Source organism: Lepisosteus platostomus, chromosome 7 (genome assembly GCF_059453375.1).
Source record: "Lepisosteus platostomus isolate fLepPlt1 chromosome 7, fLepPlt1.hap1, whole genome shotgun sequence".
In the NCBI taxonomy this organism is placed as follows: domain Eukaryota; kingdom Metazoa; phylum Chordata; class Actinopteri; order Semionotiformes; family Lepisosteidae; genus Lepisosteus; species Lepisosteus platostomus.
In genome coordinates, this window is record NC_142617.1 from 30,210,274 (window position 1) to 30,234,675 (window position 24,402).

General features: G+C 36.3%; 1 protein-coding gene across 5 annotated transcripts in view; it reads right to left on the bottom strand.

Annotated features, from left to right (window-relative positions):
• Nucleotides 1-24,402, bottom strand: part of nav1a (neuron navigator 1a) — a 257,779-nt gene that overhangs the window by 220,228 nt on the left and 13,149 nt on the right. For 4 of the 5 annotated variants that reach the window (XM_088639806.1, XM_088639807.1, XM_088639804.1 and 1 more), the window contains exon 2: nt 4,184-4,259. The gene's annotated coding sequence lies outside the window, so the exon portion shown is untranslated. Of the gene's footprint in view, nt 1-4,183; nt 4,260-10,167; nt 10,323-24,402 lie in introns of those variants that run through there. The other variant, XM_088639805.1, reaches the window with a different exon arrangement.

Below are 24,402 nucleotides of genomic sequence, written 5' to 3' on the forward strand. Positions count from 1 at the left end.
CAATAAGCATGACTTCAGTCTTGTCACAGTTTAGATTAAGGAAAGTTTGAATCATCCATGTTTTTATGTCAGAGATGCAATTAGAAAGAATAAACACAGCCACATTGGTGTCAGGTTTGGTATGGATGTCGATGTGAGTATTGTCAGCATAGAAATGATAGTTGAGACCATGTGATCTTAAAAGCTGACCAAGTGGAAGCATGTACAGTAAATGCTGTATTGAACCCTGAGGAACACCAGACTTAACCAATTTCAGTCCTAAATCTGCCAAGAGAGACAAAGTGACAGTGACAGGTAAGACTCAGTGATCTACTTCACAGGTCTTTGTTTCCAGTCCACTGGAATGCACAGGGCTTCATGGCTGTAGACAAAGCTTAAATGGACTTCACAGGGGTGTTCAGATTTGGTGTGTGCTTGTCTACAACCTATTCTTTCCATCTTTTCCATCTATCCCTTATACCACTCTCGCATGTGACTACCTGTCTTCTGTCTCCCTCTATCTTGCATTTTATAATCTACCACAATAAACAAATTGAAATAAATTTACAAGAAATCATTTAAAGTGGTAATGCCAGTTAATATCATCATCTACTGTATGTAAGAAGTCTATTTTGTTTTCTGGTTAACCAACAAGAAAAAAAATAAGTCTATGTCTGCACATTTTTACTATAATAAAGTTTTGATCTTATTCAAGTTTAAACTGCCTACAGATTAACAACATTCAAATTAGCAGATGAATCTTTGAACATATTGAAAATATTTGCTACAGATAAATACTTCAGCTCCTGATTAGAAGTATATGTACTTGAAACATAAAGTCAGCCCTTCACTCCTGTGTTGCAAAATGCTTAATAATATCCAAGCAAAGGTTATAATCCAAGGCATTTTAATGTTTTTCAGATTGCAGTCTGAACGCTAGGCAAGACCAACAACACAGGCAGTTAGCAGTACTATTCCCTGATAACTACTGTACCCTTTCATATCAGCAGTAAATCATTGTTTCTCTGTCCAATCTTTTCAGTTCTTGTTAATTTTGATTGAGTGAAGATCTTGCCTCTATTTTAATTTGTCCTCTGTCTCTGAAATCCATAAATAATCTTCAACAGTTGGTCTACAGCACAATCATCTGTTCCCCCAGCCATGGCAGCATGCCTCTTGACAATAATCACAAAATCAAAAATGATTTTGTTATTATTAAAATAAATACAGAACTACTATATGCCTTTGCCTAATCACTAACATGTCTAACTTTATAAATCATTACAATCCAGTGTCTTTCCCATTCTTTGTTCATGCAAGAACGAAAGAGAAAATGGGCCCCGGAGGAACAAGAAAGCCACTGTGTCACTTGCTTAAAAATATGTTTTATCCGTAAGAAACCATCTTCAGCCTCTTATGGGGGGTGGAGCCTGTATGAAGTATATGGGTAGGTAACAGACTGGAGGAATAGAAAGGCTTTGCCTCTCCTGCCTTGGAAAATATTGTGGCAAATTCTCTTGACTATCTTATCATTGAACACTGGGTGTTGTCATGTAGCATTGTCGCCCATTTTCAGTCAGCTGCTGAACTTGCGGTTAAGGACTAGGTGTTTAGAGGGCACAGCAGAGCTGTATCCCAGCAGGGGCAGGGTAGAAATCTATTCACATCAAAAATCCAAGATACAATTTGTATCCTAAAGATTCCAGTAAAGGTAAAACATCTTCTACTGTAGCCTTTGGATTTAAGTTTACCTCCTAAATCACATCTCACAGCCTGTGGTAGGAAGATAAACATCCTCTTCCTAACAGTGTTGCTTTTTTAACAGTAGCCTTATATTTCTTCACACCTCACACCTGAAGAAGGCTCCACGGCCGAAACGTTGTGTTCTCTTTCTTCTTTTTTTCAGCATGGAATAAACCTATTACTTGTTCCTTTGCAGCCTACGCATGCTGACGCAGCTACCCGCCTGAACTTATATTTCTTAATATCGAATACTTTATTTCTCAAGTTTTTTATTGTTTTTTAAAATAAACGAAACCCAAAGCTCTTACTACAAACACAAGTACAAGTCACAGAAAACAAGCACCTTTTCATATAGACAACATGAGGACTCATTAGCATTATGCAGGAGGAAGCCCCACTTTCCCAAGTTAAAACACACACATTTAGCCAAGTGGCCATTGAAAGATTACCTCAACTTGCACTTTTCATGCAGCAAAATGGCCAGCCAGCTAATATATTAGTACTTCCTTGGACCTTGGCACATTGTGGGACTGAATGAATATCTTAACTACTACTGTCTGGCTTCAAAATGCATAAAACAACACTAGGAAAAAAAACAATGACCCTCTTTGCAGACTTTTATCTGTATTCTGGAATAGTAGACCAGGGAGTTTTGCATAATGTTTACTAGGCTGTGATAGCAGACTAGGGATGAATACTAACATGGAGAGGAGAGTGAAAATTTCAACTTTAGTTTATTTTGCACAGACATAAATATCCCATCTAAGCTGATTTCTGCTGCTCAATGCAATTAAACATACTGTACCTGTTTTTTTACCACTTTCTGATACAGTATTCTCTTACCTTAATTTAATAATTTTATATTAAAAGTCTCCAGTATTTAGTTCACTTTAATAACCAGTTTGGACAGCTAATCCCAGCAGCCATATCACCCTACAACTGAAGCTAAGCAGGTATGAGCCTGGTCAGTACCTGGATGGGGGACCTCCTGGGAAAAACTAAGGTTGCTGCTGGAAGAGGTAGTAGTGGGGCCAGCAGGGGGTGCTCACCCTGTGGTCCATGTGGGTCCTAATGCCCCAGTATAGTGACTGGGACACTATACTGTAAAAAGGCGCTGTCCTTTGGATGAAATATAAAACAGAGGTCCTAACTCTCTGTGGTCATTAAAAATCCCAGGGCGTCTCTTGAAAAGAGTAGGGGTGTAACCCTGGCGTCCTGGCCAAATTTCCCATTGGCCCTTACCAGTCATGGCCTCCTAATAATCCCCATCTATGAATTGGCTTCATTACTCTGCTCTCCTCTCCACTGATAGCTTTCCTATAGTACAGAAGCAATTTATTAGTTTTTCAACATATACTGTACACTTGTATGGCACTATTCACTATTCACTGACTAGAACTCATTCAATCCAGCAGTTAAAGTCTAGTTGGAAGGGAATTTATCTTTAATCAATAGCCAAAGCCCAAGATTAGTCAAATGCAACGTGTTCAAAACGACATACAGTACACTGTAGAACTAGAAAAGTATTCAGGTAAAATGAAGCTAATCCAGCAGGTTTTTAGTGCTTATTGGAGGATTAATGCAGCCCCAGACAAAAAGTACACCTCATGTAATAGCTTGATTCACAAAAAATGCCACAGTGTCGCAATGTTCAAGGTCCAATGAGGGCCCCCCAGTCAAGTTCATTCCTCTTGCAATGTTTGGCCAGATCTGTGCTACTCATTAGGAGTTCCTGGTCACAGTCAGTAGTAGCACTGGGCTCAGAACAGCAATCAGCAAGTGAAGTTCCTTCCTCAGATTTCACTGGAGCCTTTTAAAGTGTTACCTGTGCAGGACCTGATTTTCATTGACTGCATGGTCAAATGAGAATTATTGCAAGCTACTGAAATGTACGTATTTTCTAACCACTTCATCCAGTTCAGGGTCACAGGGAACCTGTAGCCCATCCCAGCAAGCAACAGGTGAAAGGAGGGTATGCCTTCGTCGGGGCGCCAGTTCATCACAGGGCACGCACAGACACAGATAAACACACTCCTACCAGGGTCAGTGTTCCCAGAAGCCAGATAACATACCAGCATGTTTTGGACTGTGGAAGGAAACTAGAGCACATGGAGAAAACCCATGTGAACACAGGGACATGATACAAACTCCATGTAGATGAAGTAGCAACCCATGTCTGGTATTGATCTCAGAGGCATCATCTGATATCCTTGAAATAAAAATCTACTAGGATCCAAAATAGATGGGCCAACTGATCTTCTGTTGTGTGATAGCTTACCTATGTTCCTATGTAAATTATAAAAGACAAAAAAAGGGTCAAAACTTGCTCAAGTGGGAAAAACTATACCTTTGTTGAAACATTCAGTGCCATCTTTCTTGTGATGAAAAGTTTAAACAAAAGATTCAAGATGAATCTAATTCTCACATCATAAAAACTTATTTATCCACACAAGATACTTACAACATACAGTATGGTTGTAGTAGCCCCCAGATGATTAAGCTTTTGAACTAAGGCAGAAACACACCAACCCTGCAACCTAGAAAAGAAAAAAAGTAAAGATAGAAATGTGTCAGAAGAGGGATCTGAATGACCTGTCCCTGTATGTAGAATCCCACATTGTTTTAATGCCATCCCACTAAAGTGAAATAAAATTCAGTGTAATGAAAAGTTAATCCTCTTTATTTTTTTTCAGTCTATTTTTTGTGTATGCTGAAAGAAACAATGCTTAGTTATTCATCAAATGCTTGATTTCTAGTTTCGCGACCAATCTTATTGTTTTTTGAAGATGGTACTCAGTTTAGAACACATACTGAACAACATGATACAAATAAAACACAAATACAAATCCTGGATGTATTTCCTAGATGTAATTCCTAGATTTTCACCCATCCCTCAAATATACAGTTAACATTTCTTCAGCTACTCTTCTGTTTCTAGATATCAACTTCTCCATTAACTACCCCCAACTCTCTACTTCGGTCTATTACAAACCCATGGATTCACATAGCTATCTCCTGTATAGCTCATTTCACCACAAACACACTAAAAACTCTCCCTTTTTCACAGTTCCTTTGGCTACGACAATTATGCAGCGACGACGATTTCCAGAAGCCCTCAAAATGTACTCCTTTTTCACCAACAGAGGATACCCTAGCAATGTTATTGACAGGGCCCTTGCCCGAGCCAAAAACACCCCTCGGACCATCAACTCAATCAGGAACTCCCGTCGTAACAACCACATTCCTTTGGTGCTTCCCTACCACCCTAACACACTTCCTATCCCTAGGACTATTAACGACAACTTTTCCATCCTACAGGATGATCCCTCCATTGGGGCCCTCTTTTCTGACTGCCCCATCATCTCATATCGCTGACCACCTAATCTGCGTAACCTTGTTAACAGCTCCCTTGACCATCCACACCAGGCACTTTCCCTTGCAACAGAGTTTGCTGTATCCACCTGCAAGTACACATCTAACACCACACTCATTCAAGGCCCCTCAGCACAATTCCGGATCACCCAGATGGCACCTTGTGCCTCCAGCAACCTTATTTACTGTGTCTTTTGCAGTAAATGCCCAGCCATCTACATTGGAGAAACAGGAAGGAGACTTGAAGACCGCTTCAGAGAACATGTTAGGGCAGTGAAGATTAAAGATCTTTCCAAGCCCATTGTTTCTCATTTCACCTCTGACGGTCATGACCACTCTAATTTCTCAGTCTGTGTCCTCAAAGATGGTTTTCTGAACATCAGAAAGACTACAGAAACCAAAATTATCCTGCAGCTAGGATCACACCTTCCCCCTTCTCATAACGACAGACTACTTTTCTTCTAAATTTTCTCCATTCATTGAAGGTTTAATTTCACACCTCTCTACAGCTATTCTGACTTCACACCTCTTGATCTGCCTCTCTTTCTGTCCCCTGCTCCCACCTCTCGCTCCTCCTCTCTCCCAGCCTTTGCTTACTGCCTTGTCTTTCTCACACCTGAAGAAGGCTCCACAGCCAAAACATTGTATTTTCTTTCTTCTTTTTTTCAGCATGGAATAAACCTATTACTCGTTCCTCTATATTTCAAACATATTTTAGTATAATTTTGAAAAATTGGCGCTGGTTATAATTCAACCAATCATTTTCGGCTGTGACACTGACCTTCACTTGGATCAACTTTGACAAAAACTTCCAAAGAAATATTGAGTTGGAAATGTCATATCTTGAGTTGTCTGGATCATTTATCTTGCTGTTTATCATCTTGAAGTAGGATCAAGCCAGCATCTTAATGAGTAAAATCTACATGATTTAAAATAGTGGCTTTTTGTTTAGGCTGTTAGTAGCTCATGTCATGCAGCTATAATCTCCAGTTTTTTAACTTCAGATAAATATATTTCCACTTAATGTACAGTATATGTTTGTTTTTTAAGAGCCATATGGGCTTGGCAATTTATTAAGTTCAATACTTATTTATTAAGTTCAGGAGGTACTTTAAGGTTTGTGAGCCATTATGTTGAGCATGTCTTTACCCTTGTAGTACCAGAATTGTTTGAGGATTATGATATCACATTTCACTGTTTTCATGTCAGGGTATGGCTTAATTTATTTTTTTTAGCCTTTAGCTACTTTAGATATAAATTACTTTCAGACATATGTGCTGTATACTGAGCTTCAAAAGAAACTTATCACTTATAACTGCCACAAATTCACAAAGCTAACAGGAAAACGCAAGTGCACTAACTTTCTACTGAACATATATACAGTAGGTAAAAGTAACATTGCTGGTGTGGCGTGGTACCAAATTATTTAAAGTAGGTGGGCAACAAATGCACAGAGAGAGTGATTTTGTGCAAGAAATATGCCTTTTATTTTCAATGTGCTTGGAAATAATTCGAACAGAAATAACCTCTCCTCCTGAGCTTAACTAACTACTCATTCAGTTATTTCTTTCTAACCAAAGAACTTGGCAGCTAAACTGCTTTCTGACAGTGTAAACAAAATGTCTTTCGATTTGAGGATGTAGCCTGCCATCTTACACTGGCTTGACCTCAAGCTTCCTTATGGTCTCCCATATTGTGCATTCCCCTTGAAGGAGGTTTTGCTCCCTTTATCCAAAGTAAAAGTTTAATCCCATCCTCTTTCTCTAATTCTCTTCCTTTATAGGTCAGTCCATGGCTTCCTTTCTCTCAATATCCTGTGTATTTCAAGGGATCTACCCTCTTGTTCTGACTGCATTTGCGTCCTTTCTAATATTGTTACAGTGCCTTGTCTTCCTACAACTTGTCAGGTGATGACAGGCAATAAGCCATAACCCAGTGTTTTCTGGGGAATATTGTAGAGGTAATTATTTCCAATGTTGCTTTCATTTGTTGAAGAATAAATTAATCACGCTGATTAATATTTGCAATCGATATGAAGCACTACGAACTGTAGATCTGTTATGAACATTTTGTATATGCTGGCTTATGAAGTCTTGTTGGATTCTGTCCTATTCCTCTCATAGACCCTGGATAAGCATATGTCTGTTAACTGGTTTATGATCCATAGATGCCCCATGTCATCCTTGCTCACCTCAGGTTATATGGGACCCAAGTCCGGTGAGTAGGGCATCTACAGTATATCATAACTATCATATTAAGATCTTGAAAGAAAATTGTTGTTTAGATGGACATCACTACCATGTACATTGTCCTGCTGAAATATTGTCACATCAGCCTGGGGAAAGGCAGCAAATGAGATTCCAGGACTTGATTAGTGTAGCACTGTGCAGTCAGGCTGCTGTCCATCACTTCTGCTCAGACCATCACACTGAACTTCCCCATCAATTGGTCTGTTGTACTGTACATAATAATTAATGTTTCAATCTATAATCTATAGAACACTTGCCAACCTTGCTAACACCCATCAAGTTAGTCTACAAAAAACCTTGATTCATCAATAACTATATGAGGTGATACTGAACCAATGATACTGTTGGAACAAATGATTTTATTCTGTGGTTGAAGGGAAATATGTGTTCTTTTCTGTTTTTGGTCCAAACCAAATGAATAAAAAATAAAATGACATGCTACAAAATAAGAGTTTTTTACAAGCATGGCCAAAGTTGAAGGTTTTTGTCCTGTGACAATTTATATGTAATCTACCATTAGTTAGACAATGCCTTCTTTTCTTAACCCACGGTATCTGTCTCCTAAAATGTCCTTGTTTATTTTTACTATCAAAACCTAATTCCTAATGGAAGTCCTGTACTTGTAATAAATATCCTCACTAACAAGTAGGATTGATTCCTAACCTCAAAACAATAGAAAATGCTTACATACAAATCCTTTACTCGTGTAGCTTTTTCTGTTTCTTTTCTGTATCTCAACTGTTCAAAGAAACACTCCTGCACTATTTTCATCCAGTTTAAATCAGTCTAGACTAATCAACGTTGCCCTTTAATTAAGGGCTGTCAGTGAATGACTACTCCTGATTTCCATAAGAGCCAAAATGGCCATTACCTATGGAAGCCTCCCTGGGAGACTTTTGTGAGGAGAATTCACATGAGCATTAACACTGTCATGACCTGATGCCAATACACCAAAACATCTAACTCAACACCCAATTCAGCCAGCAGACATGAAAAGTACCCTCCAAAATTAAAATAATTAAGTAAACAATTTATGAATTAAAGAAAAAAACTGTAGCTATACAGTACATTTGTAACCAGTATTTTCTGGGGCCAACAGCAAAAGTGATTTCATTCACTACAGTTCTACGGTTGAGTTTATTTAAATTTTAGCTTGTGCCTTTTCATTCACATTTAAAAACCTAAAAGCTTAAGCAATAATTTTCCATTCCATTTCCTCTCTTCTCATGTCAGTTTAGTGTTCACGTATACTCTTTCCTGTAAAGGTAGTGCAGGAAGTTCCTATGTTCCCTGGCTGGCCTACTAGCATGGCTATGAGTGTGATTGATAGTTGTAAAGCCACCTTCTAAAGCCCGCAGGACTCCTTCCATGCCAGGCAGTAGTGGAAATGGAGGATAACTCTACCAGATTTTAGGTTATTGTTATTAATTGGGAAGAGCCACAGTTCCCCTTTTGCATTTCAACACTGTAATTTGATGCTGAATTAACAATTGATATTCTGAATCCGTTAGGTTTCCTGTTCTTATAGTAAAAAACTACAACTACAAAACCTACTTCCCTGCTAACATGTTAATGTCTTAATATGTTTATAATGCTTTTATTGATACTAACAATACTAAAAAAATGTATGAAGGTATTTTGTCATCATTTGTGGGATTTTCTCTGTATTACTCAACTATAAGTTGAAGGTCAGAATTTGTATAATATTTCAATATTGAAAATGCCAATTCACGGCTGAGGTTTTATTTATCTTGATAGATATTAATAATTTATTAACATAATTTAGTATACTTCAACCTATAATACTTCAATATTAAGTATTACTTCAATATGAAGCTAGTTGAATAATTGAATTAGAAATAAATTATATCTCCTTTTTGCTTGATGATAATACTATTTTTAAATGTTTCATTTCAAACTATGTAATTTTTTTTTATTTGTACAATTAATTTATACATACACCTGAAGAAGCAACAACAGCTGAAACATTGTGATTTTTTTCCTAATTATTTCTACATTTCAGTGTGGAATTAATATTTTCAGGTTTCTTTGTGCTTTGTACTTTAATGCAGCTCCCCATTCTTTAATTTATACATGTTAATATTACCTGTGCGACACAAGATTTATTTCAAATAGATAATATAAAGTTGAACAAATATATACTGGTATATACAGCAGCTATTTCTAATTCAATACTTTAATAATACAAAAAGAACATGTTCATTTATTTAAGTAAAAGGGTTTTAGAGTCTAATTATACAAATGATATCTGGCCATTTGCCACAATTCTGATCTCCTGTAGTCTCTGCCCTTTGCTGGCACTTTTACTGAACTGCAGCTATTGTTCTTGCTATAATGCTTCGTATCCTGTTGCATAGCAAGGGCTTGCGACATTTTCTGGCTTTTCCAGAAATTTATCACATTGAGATCCCCCAATTTGTATAGAAAATCATTAAAGAACAATTGAGATTTTCAGAAATACTGCTGTTGATTAAAAAAGCTAACAAAAACTAAACTGCATTTCATTTAAAATGTACCGCTTACGTTTTCCTTGCTTATATAATGTTACAAGTAATACCTTTGAAGCTTCTTTTAGTTTTCAATATAATTGCAGGAACATACCACATTCATTTTGATTTATGAAAGCCCACAGAAATATTTTAAAATACTATACAAAAAATACTACTGGAGAAACTGTGTAGATTACAAAAATCTGGTGAGTGAGAATAACCAGCTAAACAAAATATAAGGTACGGACCCAAACGATGTTCTAATCTGTCACAATCTTGATTTTATGGCTAAATTTTAAAATCTCCAGGCATACCTGATATTGATGACTTCTCACGGCCTATTTCACTGCTGCTTGTTAGCCATGATGACTTAGCAAATAAAGTGCATTGCTGAACTGAAAACAAAAAAGCACAAGCAAGCAATAAGAAACAGTTGTACATGACTAGCAGTTGTTATTGCACATAAAGAGACAGAAGCTTACAGTGAAATCCTAGATTATGTGGTCTGAAATGCCGAGATGGAGGCAGGGTTATTGAGAAGGGGAAGTTGTGATCATCACTAACCAACGGTTTACAAGAAAGATAACAAAAGGTAGTTATTCTCACCGTCAATGGAGTCTCTTTCTGGATTTTAACGCTGCACAATGGGGGAGTTCCTAGCTGAGCAGTACAGTGCATGTCTGTGCGCTAGTAGTGCCAGCTGCTATCTATGGCAGTGGGATAATACCAATAATGCAATTTAATACAATTTCTAAGAGCCACGTGCTGCTTTCAGATTGTGCAGGGCACTAAAGAAGGGTCATGGAGGATAAGTCATTGAGCGAGTGAGTCAGCCTGTGGGGAGAGTCTCACATAAAAAAGAGAAAAAATACTCCTCAACACAAAATGTGTACTGTGAAGTGGAGCAGACTTGTTCTTAGCCTTTCCTTTTAGAGATTTATTTTATGTATTAAATTATTTTAAGCCCACACAATACTGGATTAGACCAGTTCATTCTAAAATCACTTTTAAGTCTAATTATTTTTTTCTTCCCATAGAAATTACTTTTAAAATAAAATGAAGCTAACACTACAGTCGTCTGCACTGCTTCCTTAAAAAAACAATTATATGATAGAATATTTCAAGCTGACTCTATAGTAATTAACTTTAACTCCCCTGTTTTGTATTTCTTATCATTTGCAAACAAAGTGTGAATAATAGAAAACATGAGAAACTAGGAAGTGTGCCACCTCTCAACACTATTAGTGTAACTAGCTTTATTGCCACTAAATTATGCCTAAATAAGATTCTCATGCAAAAATATATTTATTTTTATTTTTAATGCAGATAACTATGGGTAAGACACAAGTGCCCTATACTGTTCTATTAAATGAAAATATAATCCACAACTTAATCTTTTAGATGACATCACACTAAATGTGTTTACTTTAAAGTCCAGTGATTTCTCAAGATCGTATTCTTCTGTTTGATCCAGATTAAATATTGTTTTTCTTTGGGATATAAGGACATATTCTGTTTCTGAAACTAAATGTTTATCATAATGTTCACTGAAGACAGGTATGGTCCTGCCTTATAGTTAAGGCTTTGATTTTGGCCTGTTAATTGAAGCTTCAATGTTTTATAAAGACCATATCTGGAGATCCTGGAAGTTAACCACCAAGGTGCCTTTGCTCTGAAATATGACTGTTAGCAGGTATGACTGGTTAAAAAACTGGAGTTACATGAATATAAAACCAGAATAACATTTCTATCATTTTGGACCACAAAGCCTTACTTTTTCATCAAGCCAGTGAGTGACTTTTTTAATCTCACTGTATACATTGTGCTCATCATTTTTTTTCAAATGTATCTTTTTTAGCAGTAGTGTGACATGAAAACACATAGAAATTATGTGAAACTTTGCTGAAGAAAACATTGGCCATTAAACAACAATTCATTCCAAAAAGGGTAACAAGTTCTTTTTAATTCCTATTGAGGAGAAAGTGCTTTATACACTAGCAAAAATTTATACAAACTGTATCTCACAGCATGCTCTATGCTGTTACAAAAATGCATCCTGATAATTGTAAAACTGCCCCTACAAAGATTAACTGAAAGCTAATTTCCAATGTATTTAAAATTTAGGAGAGCCCAATACTTTGCGAAGAAATTCCTGAAAATGTAACTTCAAACTCCTTAGTCCATAATTTAAACATAACATCCTAAATCCACCAAATCATCCTAATACCGAAGAAAACCAAAGCGTCATGCCTTAATGACTACCGCCCGGTGGCACTAACCCATGTTATCATGAAGTGCTTCGATTGGATGTTCATGGGGCACATTAAGGACACCATTCCAAACACACTGGACCTGTACCATTTCGCATACTGGCCAAACAGATTCATAGATGATGCAATCTCCATTGCCATAAACACTGCCCTATCCCATCTGGATAAAAAAAACACATACGCAAGACTCAGAAACTCAGTGCACTGGGTCTTCACACCATCCTCTGCAATGGGATTCTGGACATCCTGACAGGCAGACCCTTGGCTGTCAGGCTTGGAAACCACACCTTCGGCACACTAATTCTGGACACTGGGGTTCCCCAGGGTTGAGTGCTTAGTCCAATGCTTTACTCCCATTACACCCACGACTGTAAGGCCAAACATAACACCAACTCCATCATCAAGTTTGCAGATGACACCACAGTTGTAAGTCTGATCACAGACAAGGATGAGAGGGCCTACAGGGAGGAGGTTAATCTCCTTACAACGGGTGAATGTGTGAAGACAACAACATCACCCTCCATGTCAGCAAAATCAAGGAGCTGATCGTTGATTTCAGAAAACTGCAAAACGGTCATGCCACTATCCACATCAACAGGACTGAAGTGGGAAGGGTCAGTAACTTCAAATTCCTTTGCATGCATATCACAGAGGACCTCACATGGTCTCTCAACGCCAGTTGAGATTTAAGAAAGTGCAACAGCACCTGTACTTCCTAAGACAGTTGAAGAAGGCTAAGGTATCTCCTCACTAATCTTTACAGATGCACTTCAGAAAGCACACTGACAGGTTGCATCACAGTATGGCAACTGCAGTATTGCTAACCGCAAAGCCCTTCAGCGGGTGGTGAAAACTGCCCAGTCCATCACTGGGGTCGCTCTCCCATCTATCCAGGACATTTATGACTGACGGTGCTTGAGGAAATAAGCATTATCAAAGACCCCACACACCCCAGCTATAGACTGTTTGACCCTCTACCATCTGGAAAACGGTACCGGAGCATTCGGGCCCGGACTACCAGACTCAGAGACAGTTTTTACCCCTGCACTATCAAACTATTAAACTTCCAGCCTCTCTCACCTACGATCTGAACCCTCAAGTGCCTTCTCTCTTTATCAAAACTCAAACACACATTGAAATCTCCTCACATGTCAAGAAGTTCACTCCTCATAATTTTCTATTGTTTATTTAATTCTGTTGATGTACAGTACGATTTTGCACAACTGATGTTGTTTTGTACATTACCTGTTACCTGTTGTTGTTTTGCACATTGCCTGTTTTCTCTGTCTTTCTTTTCTTATACAATTTTATTGTTGTTTTTCTTGTACTAATTACCGTCTGAGAGCTAGCTAAATAGCATTTTGTTATATTATATACCTGTGTATGAGTATAATAACTACAATAAATGTGAACTTGAACTTGAACAAAATAATAAATCAAATCCTTAGAAATATATTTTAATATTTACATGATGACATGTATTAATCTCTTTCTTTAGATTTTATCTTTCATCATGTAGCAGTGGTTGAAAAAACAGTTGCAATGTAATTGGGGTGCAGTTTTAGCACCTCAATAACATAAGTCACTATCTTATGTGAAATATTTGTGTCATGTTAACCTAAGATTTTAAGAAAGAAGATTGAATATTTGCTGTGGAAATAATGTGTATCTGGAGGTCTCCCCTTGAAACAGCTGAAATCAGCTATGGGTTTATGGGGGTGGTTGATTCAGATAAGCAATTTTGGCAGAAGTGCTGAGAAGAACTGAGTTGAAATTACTTTCCCAGAGCCAGCAGCTCTTAATCTAATTGTTGGTCCATTCATTAGGACAATCTAGACAGCCTTTTCTATCCGCCACACATTCTAATACAATTATAGTCACAGCTCTCTGCAGAAAGGAATGCCTGTGTCTTTAACATTTTACTGCAAAGACAGCATGGTAAAAAACAATAATCAAGCCAGGTTTGCATAAACAGGGAGTTTGGAAAGGTGGGAAATATAGAGATTTCTGCATGAGGGGATTGGAATAATGTGCTCCCACACACTTTCGGTCTTACATTGTAGCAGGATATTCTTGTGAAATGTAAATGTATTATTTCTGTAATGTGTCATGGTTCAAATGAGGAGTGTTGCACATTTACTTTTGCGGGTCTTTTACATATATATATATATTTTGGTTGCTACATTCACATGTACTTACGTGAATTTATGTGAATGTATTTTAATCCATCCATCCATCTTCTCACCACTTTATCACAGGGGAACCAGAGCCCAGTCCGGCAAGAAATGGGTGCAAGGTAAATTAAAACCCACCAGCACAGAAGCTAATTAATCTACCAGCATGTCTTTTTTTTATCTGTGAGAATATGATGTAGATGTAGGATTTATTAAATAATTTAGTAAAACCTGTAGTAAAACATAGCAATAGATGCTGAAATTGGAGCTATAGGTGGTTATATGGCTGCATTGTAAATACAATACATACAATAAGATACAATGAGACATTAAAGGATTGTAAGATTTTAAGAATTTAAAAATAATAATTTGTTCTTAATTACTTCAACAATATTGATACTAATATATTGCTCCCAATTCTTGATTAAACAACATATTATCAATACTATACATTTGTTCAAGAGGACACCTTTAAAAGTAGCTTCATAAACATTTTTTTTATTAATCAGACAATTATAACAGTAAAAATGAATATATCCATTTGAATATATTCAAACAGCTTTATGAAATGCAGGGTCACAGGAACCAACAGGCACAATGCAGTATACACCAGTCCATCGCAGAGCACACACAGACACACACACCAGGGACAATTTTCCCAGAAGCCAATTAACCTACATCAGTATCTTTGGAGGAAACTGAATCACCCATAGGAAACCTACACAAACTCCATGCAGATAGCACCCCAGTGCTGTGAAGCACTAATGCAAACCACTGCAGTACTGTGCCACCCCCTGTGTTTTAATAATTTACTTAATTTACTTTTCAATGAGCACTTTTTATTTATGAATGAATGGGACATACAGTACTGTAGGTAATAGAGAAAAGACACATTCCTAGTGCAAGAAATTCTATAGGGCTAATAAAGTGATCTTAGATCTTATCTCTTAGAGACAATTTTCCAGCTCTTTATTTTTCCCTTTGCAGTCTCTAAAACAAACATCTGCTCAATAAAATGTACCTGTTTTACAATTGACTATACTCTCACCCTGGGCTATATCAGCATTAATTCACTGGGTCTCCTATTTCTTCAGTGCTTTGAGTCAAAATGTAGTTGGCCCTGCTTAAGAAACTCAGTTCAGCAGTTTCAAAAGCCCACATTCATCCCATAAATATCATGTCTGTAGAATTAAAATAATTAAATGTTCCTTTCACAAAACTGTACAAAACCCACAGAACACTTAAAAAAACTATGAAAACCAGGATTTGTGTCTGTAAAAAAATATTTTGCAGTACACATGACAAAATCATCTGTTTTTCTGGAGGAGGTCTGTCAGTCATAAAATAATTTAAAAAATATTTTTGATTAAAATAGTTTTTGAATCATTTTAACCTCATGGTAAGTGCAACATAAGAAAAAGACAATATAACCACAGAAAAAGAAAAATGAGATTAGAGGAGATCTATAATGATTGGTTTTGTTCCTATGAAGAATATAAAATCTAAAAAAGAATTCAAAGCCTTAACCTTTTAACCTTTCTGACTGGACATTTCATGGACAGAGACAGTTTGTCTTTATGACATCTGAAAGCAATTCTTTATTTCAAGTAACTGAATCTCTGCTGACTGAATCAGTATGTTTTTTGTGAATAAACACAGTATATGTCTGCAAAGATGTAGTATTAAAATGGAGGAATATGTATTTGACCAAAATACAGACAAATGTGTCCTGGTCAGAGAGATAAACATTTTGCCATGTGGCAGTCTTCTTTTGCAGATCATTCTCTTTCAGTTTAATCCAAGGTTATCATTTCAATTTTACTGGCAGAGCTTCTTGTGCTTTAATCATTGTAACATGGTGATTTAACTACTACTATGTTTCTACAAAACATTTTTTGTTTTGTGCATCAAAACGTAACGTTTTAATTTCTATAATATACTGTATATGTCTTTAATAAAATAATAATGATAAAAACAAATATGCAGTGTTTTCAGTATGTACAGTATACAATACACTATTTATCCTCTAGCACTGCAGGATACAATGCTATATTCATTCAGAGCACTTGCGAATTTTAAATTTCAGTTAATTCCAACAAAGATTTAATGCCTACGTGTTTTGAATGGATATACTATTTTATGGTACAGAATTGCAACTTTCTGTGGAGCTTCTGAATAATCTTAATCATATATGGAGTTGAACTCCAAAAAAACTATATCTATATCACTAACTTTGTTATTAAAAAATCTAAGAATAGCAGACTACCTTAACATGATCTCTGTTATGTGTAATACAGAGAATTGTGTATTACTGTCTTTTATTTTTTTGAGAGACTTAGATTTCCAGACACAAAAACAGGTAACAACAATAATATGCTGTATGGTTGATATTAAATTTCATTAAACTTGGATATTGGCATTTCACCACTGGAACAGAAGGATAAATGTCTGTTAAACCCCACTACAATATGTTAATGTCCCCCAAACTAAAGTGGCATATGCCTTGTTTTCATGGTGACAGCAGGCAAGGTTTGTGGTTTGGTTGGCTGTATAGGAAATGTTTAACTGCATTAAGGGTAAAAGGGCAATTTATTATCTTAAGCCTGTGTTTATTTTCACCTAATTAACTATCAGTACAAGCTATAAAACTGATCCCCAAATGAACTACTTTCTTTGTTTCTTTATCTTTCAGTACCTTTTAGTGTATGCTATGGTACATCCTCTTGAGAAATATTTTTTTTGACACAAATGATTTATTTTTCCACTTGAGCAATTTAGTTTATAAAGATTTGTGTTCGTAAAAATAAAAATAACAATAATAGCAGCTGCATTTATATAGTGCTTTTCATCCCAAAAGACCCCAAAATGTCTCACAAATAGGATGATACCACTTCTTCCCTCATTTAAGTTCCACCACACCTGGGCAGCAGCCCCACTACACAACCCATCAGGTAGAGAAATGAAATAGTGATTCAAGTTAAATGGTGCCTTGAACCCAAACTAAGAGTGTGTTGTTAACTATTGTTAAAAACAGTAGCGTTCCTTAATTGGTGGCCTAGAGGCTGTAAAGAATATTGTATTGTCATTTGGTTTGATCTAGAGTCCAAAAAAAGAGGCCATTGAGACAATCATTGCCATGCTTTTCTAAAAATTGCATAAGAGTAAATTACACAGTGCTGTTTTATCATGAACTCAATACATACAGCAAAATTGTCTTTGGTTTTGCTCCAGCATACCACAGCATGGCAGTGGGTCAATTTGTTTTGAGCAAAGAGAAAAGAGTGCTCATCTAAGATAAAATAATCAAACTTGAAATATACCAGACTGCAGTTCAAAAACTAATTTATCATTGTAAGATACTGTACTGTATTTGTACAGTCTAAAACAGCTATATAATGCTACAATGCCAATCTAGAAAAAATAATCCTTTGTTTCTGGTTGCTGAGCCACAGAAGATGTCTTCCTCAAGTACAAGTTCTTGTCCAAGTCCATCAAATATTAGAAGTCTCCAGATCACCAGATTTTTAAATAATTAGAAAAACTTGGAAGTTTTTAATCAATTAAGCAAGTATTAAGAAAGTAACAGGAAAGACTGAAAAGCATTCTGATTGTTCATGTCTGAATGGAGTTTATTTTGAATTATTTCATACAACAAGTAACCGGTTTAGCTAATCACAGTTAAATTATTCTGAATTTATGATTTAAGTAGTAAACCAAACCCTAACCCTTACATTAACCCTAACCTACTGTATAAGCTCTGCTGGACTTGGACACTCCAAGACTGGGTTAAGGAAGAAATGTGTTATAGAGATAGTCTTTGAAATGTTAAATACTGTACAACAACTAAACTGCCCAACTGTTGTTTTTACTTCTACAGCTTAATTTTAGCACTAAATAAACAATTGAAGAACTGCATTTTCTTGTGTTATGTTCCAAAACAAGATTATGAACTCTGGTATCATTCTGACATGGGCTGAGATTATATTCTCGTGTATTTTTGAGCCACCATCAAAAGTCATACTGTACAATACATTGTCTAAATTAGGTACCATTCATTTATTTTTCATCTCTCATTATATTTACTCAGAATTATACTGTATGTCTTTTCCATAATCTTATACATCACAAAATCTGTTTATGAACATAAGAAATGTTACATGTACAAGAAGACCATTTGGCCCACTTTGTGAATTTAGTTACTAGCAGCTAATTGATTCATGGATTACATCCATGAAAGTAACTGAGTGTTGAAGTGTTAGGATCACAATGTGATTCTAGATGTGAGGGATCCATTGAGCTAAGGGTGATATACTGTATGAATTAATTCCCTCCAGTTCCAACACTGTGTGGAAAAATGACGGGATTGTAGTGTGAGGTATTTGAAAAACTTACCATTAACCAACACACCATTAATCAGAGACCTGAACTTTAATGTCTTTATCTATTTTCAGAGAGGGCTAAGCAACAAACTGAACTGAGGACTCAAATGCAAGTTAAACAGTCTAATGTCCAGAGACAATCTGGCATGAATGCTGTACTGCTTGCCTTAAAGGCCTCTGAGAGGGGGCACCCAGAGACTAACAGGCAAATGCCCAGCTCATTGATCAGTTGCCCTTTTCTCCCTTCCAGATTTAGCCACTTCTGCCCAGATTGTCTCTCTACCATATGTCACAGGGTGTCCACCACAGTATAATTTTCTGTTCACTATTTTTATGGTAACATCTTATTATATTCCCATAGCAAACAAGATAAATCAAACGCATAATGCTGTTTAGTCTGCAATTTACTATAAAGTGTTTAGAGTTTACCACAATATGGCATTTGATTGCTCTGGCCTTGGCCAAAACACAAACTTGTGGTATTTAAAACAACAACATATTGGTGAAAAATACTGCCAGAGAACAAACTGAAGAGGGATAAATAGAAGTTAATGAAATAGCTCATTATGAAGCATCTTGGTTCAGACTAGATAAAACTCTCCGGTTAACATACAGTAATTGTTGTCAATTTTGTCTTTACGATTTGCAAAGCATTATCAGTTCCCCCAACATTCTAATAGAAATTACATACTGTACTCCTCTGTAATTTCTCACAGGTTGTTTCATTCCATGTGCTGTATTCTACTTTCAATTCAGTTCAATTCAATTTATTTTTATATAGCACCTTTCACAAGGTTGCCCCAAGGCGCTTAATGCAAATGACTTTCACCAAACTGAGATTAAACTTTGCCCCGCAAGAGAGTGTGAAACTTGAATCTCACCAATTGACAGCAGAAGCTGACAAAGACCAGGTGTTCTTAAGAACCATTGGACATAATATAAAAAGCCAAGGCGTATAACTGCAAGAGCAGGAGATGAAAAAGCAACATTCACCTATGCAGTGCCAATATCTAATATAATACATGTGTAACCACAAACAGTGGTTTGGAAACGGTGAGCTTCATTGTCTCTATACTCATAACAAATATTTTTTTTCTTGGGATTGCAGTCTGAATACAATATTTCCCAGTCTTGGGTTGGGAATTATTTTAAAGAAATCTGTATAGATTTAGTTATGGTTTGGTTTGGTTTAAAAGCATTTATTACCATATGCAAGTGACATTAAATTGCCATAACTTTAATTGTTTAAAGAAGCTGTCTTGCTGAAAACACAAAATCTAAATGGCTTATGTAATATGATGTACTGTATGTTAATCTTTCATAGAGACCTACAATTGGGATCTACTGTAATTATCTTACAAAGTGCAAAGTTGAAGCTGGAAAGTATTCTTATTTCACAAAAAGGCACAGTCTCATCTGATTGTGAATTCAGATACCCTCTTCATTAATCTATATCTGTGTTATGTGACAAAAGCAACGACCTTTGATATTTCATATTAAATGAAAGATTAGATTGGTCTAGTATCATTGCTTTGTTTATGTTACGACCCCAAATGTCTAGGGGTATCGGGGTGTAACATTTAGGATAATTCTTTCGGAAGCAGGTGGGTTTTGGTGAGGGACTAGGAAGCGTGATAACAAGGGTAAGGAACTAAAGTGGTACCAAAGAAAAGACAATAACAAACAAAATGGAGCTGGATAGGAAGGTGAGGGAAAGCTAACCTGACTGCAAAAGAAAACCTGAAACACACAGTCTTTGGCGTCTTCAACACCCTAACTAACCTCCACCGACTACCCAAAACCATACAAGACAAATGGCAGTCACCCGTACTAACTAGTATTACTAATACAAAGTCACCTAAGTGTGTAAAGTGTGCCCAACAACCTAAACTAACCTTATATACAAAAGTTCACACAAAAACACAAGTGAACCAGGAATACAAATAAGGGAAAACAAGAGTAATCAACAGGAACAGGGTACAAAAGAACACAAAGGTTGAACATGCAAGTTCAGGAAATGGCAAAACAAGGATAAACACACAAACAAACGAAAGTACAAAGAAACTAACAGAAAACCAACAAAACAACAAAGCTGAAGCTATACGAAAATACACACACACGATGCAAACCAAACCAAACCGATAACCAGAAGCGATAACCAGAAGCGATAACCAGAAGCGATAACCAGAAGCGATAACCAGAAGCGATAACCAGAAGCGATAACCAGAAGCGATAACCAGAACCAAACGGGACCGAAGTCAAATGAAAGGCCTCTCCTTGCTGAAAACCTCCATGTTATATGCTGAATAAGATGTGTTCTGATTGGCTGAGAGCTAATTGATGATGACATCAACTGAAACAGTGGTGTGATGGTGGGCCAATGGGGGAGGGAGAACACTCAAGGGTCAGCAGTGTGGACATAACAGAAAAAACACACACAGAACACACACTGGGACGTAACAGTTTACATAACAAAAATATAGTAATTATATGAAACACATTAATGAAAATGGTAGCTTTTTTTCCAATGTAATCACAGCTGTGCAGTAGACAGTTGGATTAGGAAGCAATTGGCAATTCCAAATTTCTGATATAAATATTACACTTCTAAAACAGGAATTACATGTCTTTCTCTGACATACTACAGTATAATTAGGGTGACCAGACATCCTATTTTTCCTAGACCTAAAATATCGGTCGATTTATACAATTCCAAAAATTGTCGAGGATTTTGTTTTGTTCATTACTCAGACTGTGTAAACAAACATAGGCCTATATATTTTCATTCGTTACATGCATTACCGGTAGATGTTTTGAAGTTACACGCAATGTACACGGTGTCGCTTGAAAAGGGTTTTGTGTGTGTGTGGCTGTTTTTATGGCCATGAGAAATACAAATGTTTAACTTGTTTCATTATGTTTCAAAATGTTCCATTAAAATTGATCATTTTTGCAACCAATGAGGACTTCTCCTAAGTTATGATGTCTTAATTTTTTCCTCAGATGTTAAGACTTTTGTTGTGTTAAAATGAAAAAAAAAAACCTTTAAAATAGGGCTATATTTATTTTTTTCCTTGTTTGCCATTATAGAAGAGAAATAGCAAAACCTACAACTATTTAAAAGTTTACTAAGAAGTTAAGTAAAAACTAGAGAGTTTAAATTGATTTTTTTAATTAGAAAACGTAATAAAGATTCATTACTTTGGAGGCATGTGTCCAGTGTCGATTATCCCCCCCAGTCCTCTTTTTTAGAACCAAAATATGGTCACCCTAGTATAATACTGTAATGGAGTCTAATAGTCTGTTCTTATAGCATTGGATTAATTAATATCATATATTAACAGTTTCATTGTGGTGAATAATGGTGGAAGCCACTATTAATAGAACTGCAGGATGCCTTTCCAACAGGAAAAATGATAAGGACATTATAATTTAAGGCTTGGGCATATACAATCCATTATTACTCAATGTTCTTGGCCACAGTGTTTAATTAGCTTTCACATGAGAAAAAATTACTGGTTTTCATTTCTGGGTTTTTTCCCAAACACCAAATTAGCTAGCCTAAGCTACCACATAACCAATTAGTTTGGTGTCCCTTCAAAGCTGCTGAACATGTATGAAACACTATGACCACAAACAAAAAATGTCTTTCCAACTTCTAGACTGCAGCTCAGGATTTTAATTAGTTTATTATTAGGACACCAAGGACACTGTATGTTTGTTAGAAATTGTATACTTATATCTTATATAATAAGCTGTAAAGAATATGTAATCAGAAGGGTGAATATTCAACACAGGAGAAACAAGTCTTGTAAGATCCATTATACATTTTTCAAAACACTTTGTTGACTATCTTCAGTATATAAAACAAAGTTTTAATGCAGTAGTAGACAATCACAGCATAAATCCAAGAACACCTACAGTATGTATTTATTGACCTATGTGGACAAAAATGGTTGGGATGGCATGTTGAGAAAGAGCTGCTTTTGTCATACCAAACTTACTAGTACAATAACAACTTCTAACAGAAATGTCACTTTTGAATGGGTAAAAAAACATTCTGTGATAAGAGGAGAATAAAGGAAAAGGTCAGGAATTCAGTGTATTCTTGAATGAATAAGTATTACTACTTCATTCTCCTACAATCTGTTATTAATTTTTACATGCAAAAGGAAATAGACATTAAGGCTGATATGTTCATTTTTTCATGTTTATATAGTAAACATGTTTTCCATGTTTCCATGTACAGTATATATAGTTTTCATTAACTTCCATATGATAAAAGAATACAGTGATCAGACAAGTATGGTAAGATTACATTTGTTTTAGCAGGGTATGAAGAAACCTGTGTTTTTACACAAGTATACCAAAAAGGTGTCATTTACAAATATTTACCAGGTATTTGTGACTCCTCATTAGCAGCAATGTTATGGTTAATATTACATTAAGATGGTAAATTCTAAGAAATGTCAGGGGAAAAGGTTTATTGTATTTTATCCATCCTACTTTTCCCTTAAACATGCCTTTTTTCTAAAATAATGAAATGCAGACTTCTTTGGAAGAAAAGCAAACTAGCATCATACAAGACGTGGAATCATCTCTCTTTTGGCTACCACCAAGAAATCTCTAACCAGAATGGTCGTATATTTTAAAAGTAAGTGAATCAGTAATTTTAGCCACCATGTTGACTTTCTGCCACTGTTTCCTATTTTTGTCAACACAACATATAATCAGACGTCATTAAAAAAATGCAAACCTTCTGGGTTGTTTAAATAAATTTTCCAGACATGTCTTATAAAATGCACATAAATATTTCACATTTTGTAGCAATCTTATCTACAATCTTAAAACAATTCTTAGGTAAGGGATTCCTTTAAAAAAAACAATGGAGAAAATCCACCTCTGTTTTTAATTATATACACAAAAACTACCACATGCTACACTAGTGTTCTTTCCCACTACCAATCACTGTAATACATTTAATTGTTAAACACAGTTATTCAAGTTTTTTTTTCTGCAACTAAACGTTTTAAATAATTGAAAGACATAACACAATTTATGTTAAACTTGATTTATCATTTTTTACAATCTTCATCCTGTAGTGGTGAGGCTTATTAATAAGAAAGAATTAAGTGTTCTGAGCCTTCCCAAATGAGGCCCCATTTCTCTGTTCATCTCTGTGGTGCAGCCACAGAGAAACTATTCATGCAAGCTGATTTAAGGTTTGATAAGGACAGCTCCCAAAGGGGGATGCACTTAGCTAAGCCTGGCTATCATGATCAATGGTCATCCATTGGCGCCTATCTGTCTAGGGAGTGCCAGATGGACATCTGGACTGCATTCCTAAGTGTCAGGAGTAAGTGACTCATATCTCACCTTGATCAACCAATCAGGGACTGGTAGGGCCGAGTAACCCACGTGGGACTCTGATGCCCATGGAACTTTCAGCCAATCAACGAGCTGAAGTTCCTCCAGGTAAAAACAGGCAACACAGAGAGCCTGAGAGATTCAACAAGATTCAGTAAGATTCAGAAGGGATTCAGGAGAATTCTGTGGACAATTCTAAAGGGAATTCAAAGGAGAATTCAAGGGCAGGACGGCCCAGGAGCAGAAGGCTCCCAAGGGCAGGACATTCTCGCAGCGCGCCTCCTGACCATCCTGAGACTCAGCCCGGACAACCACGGAATGGCCAGTGTGTCCGAGTGCCAGAACTTTCCTTTGTTCTA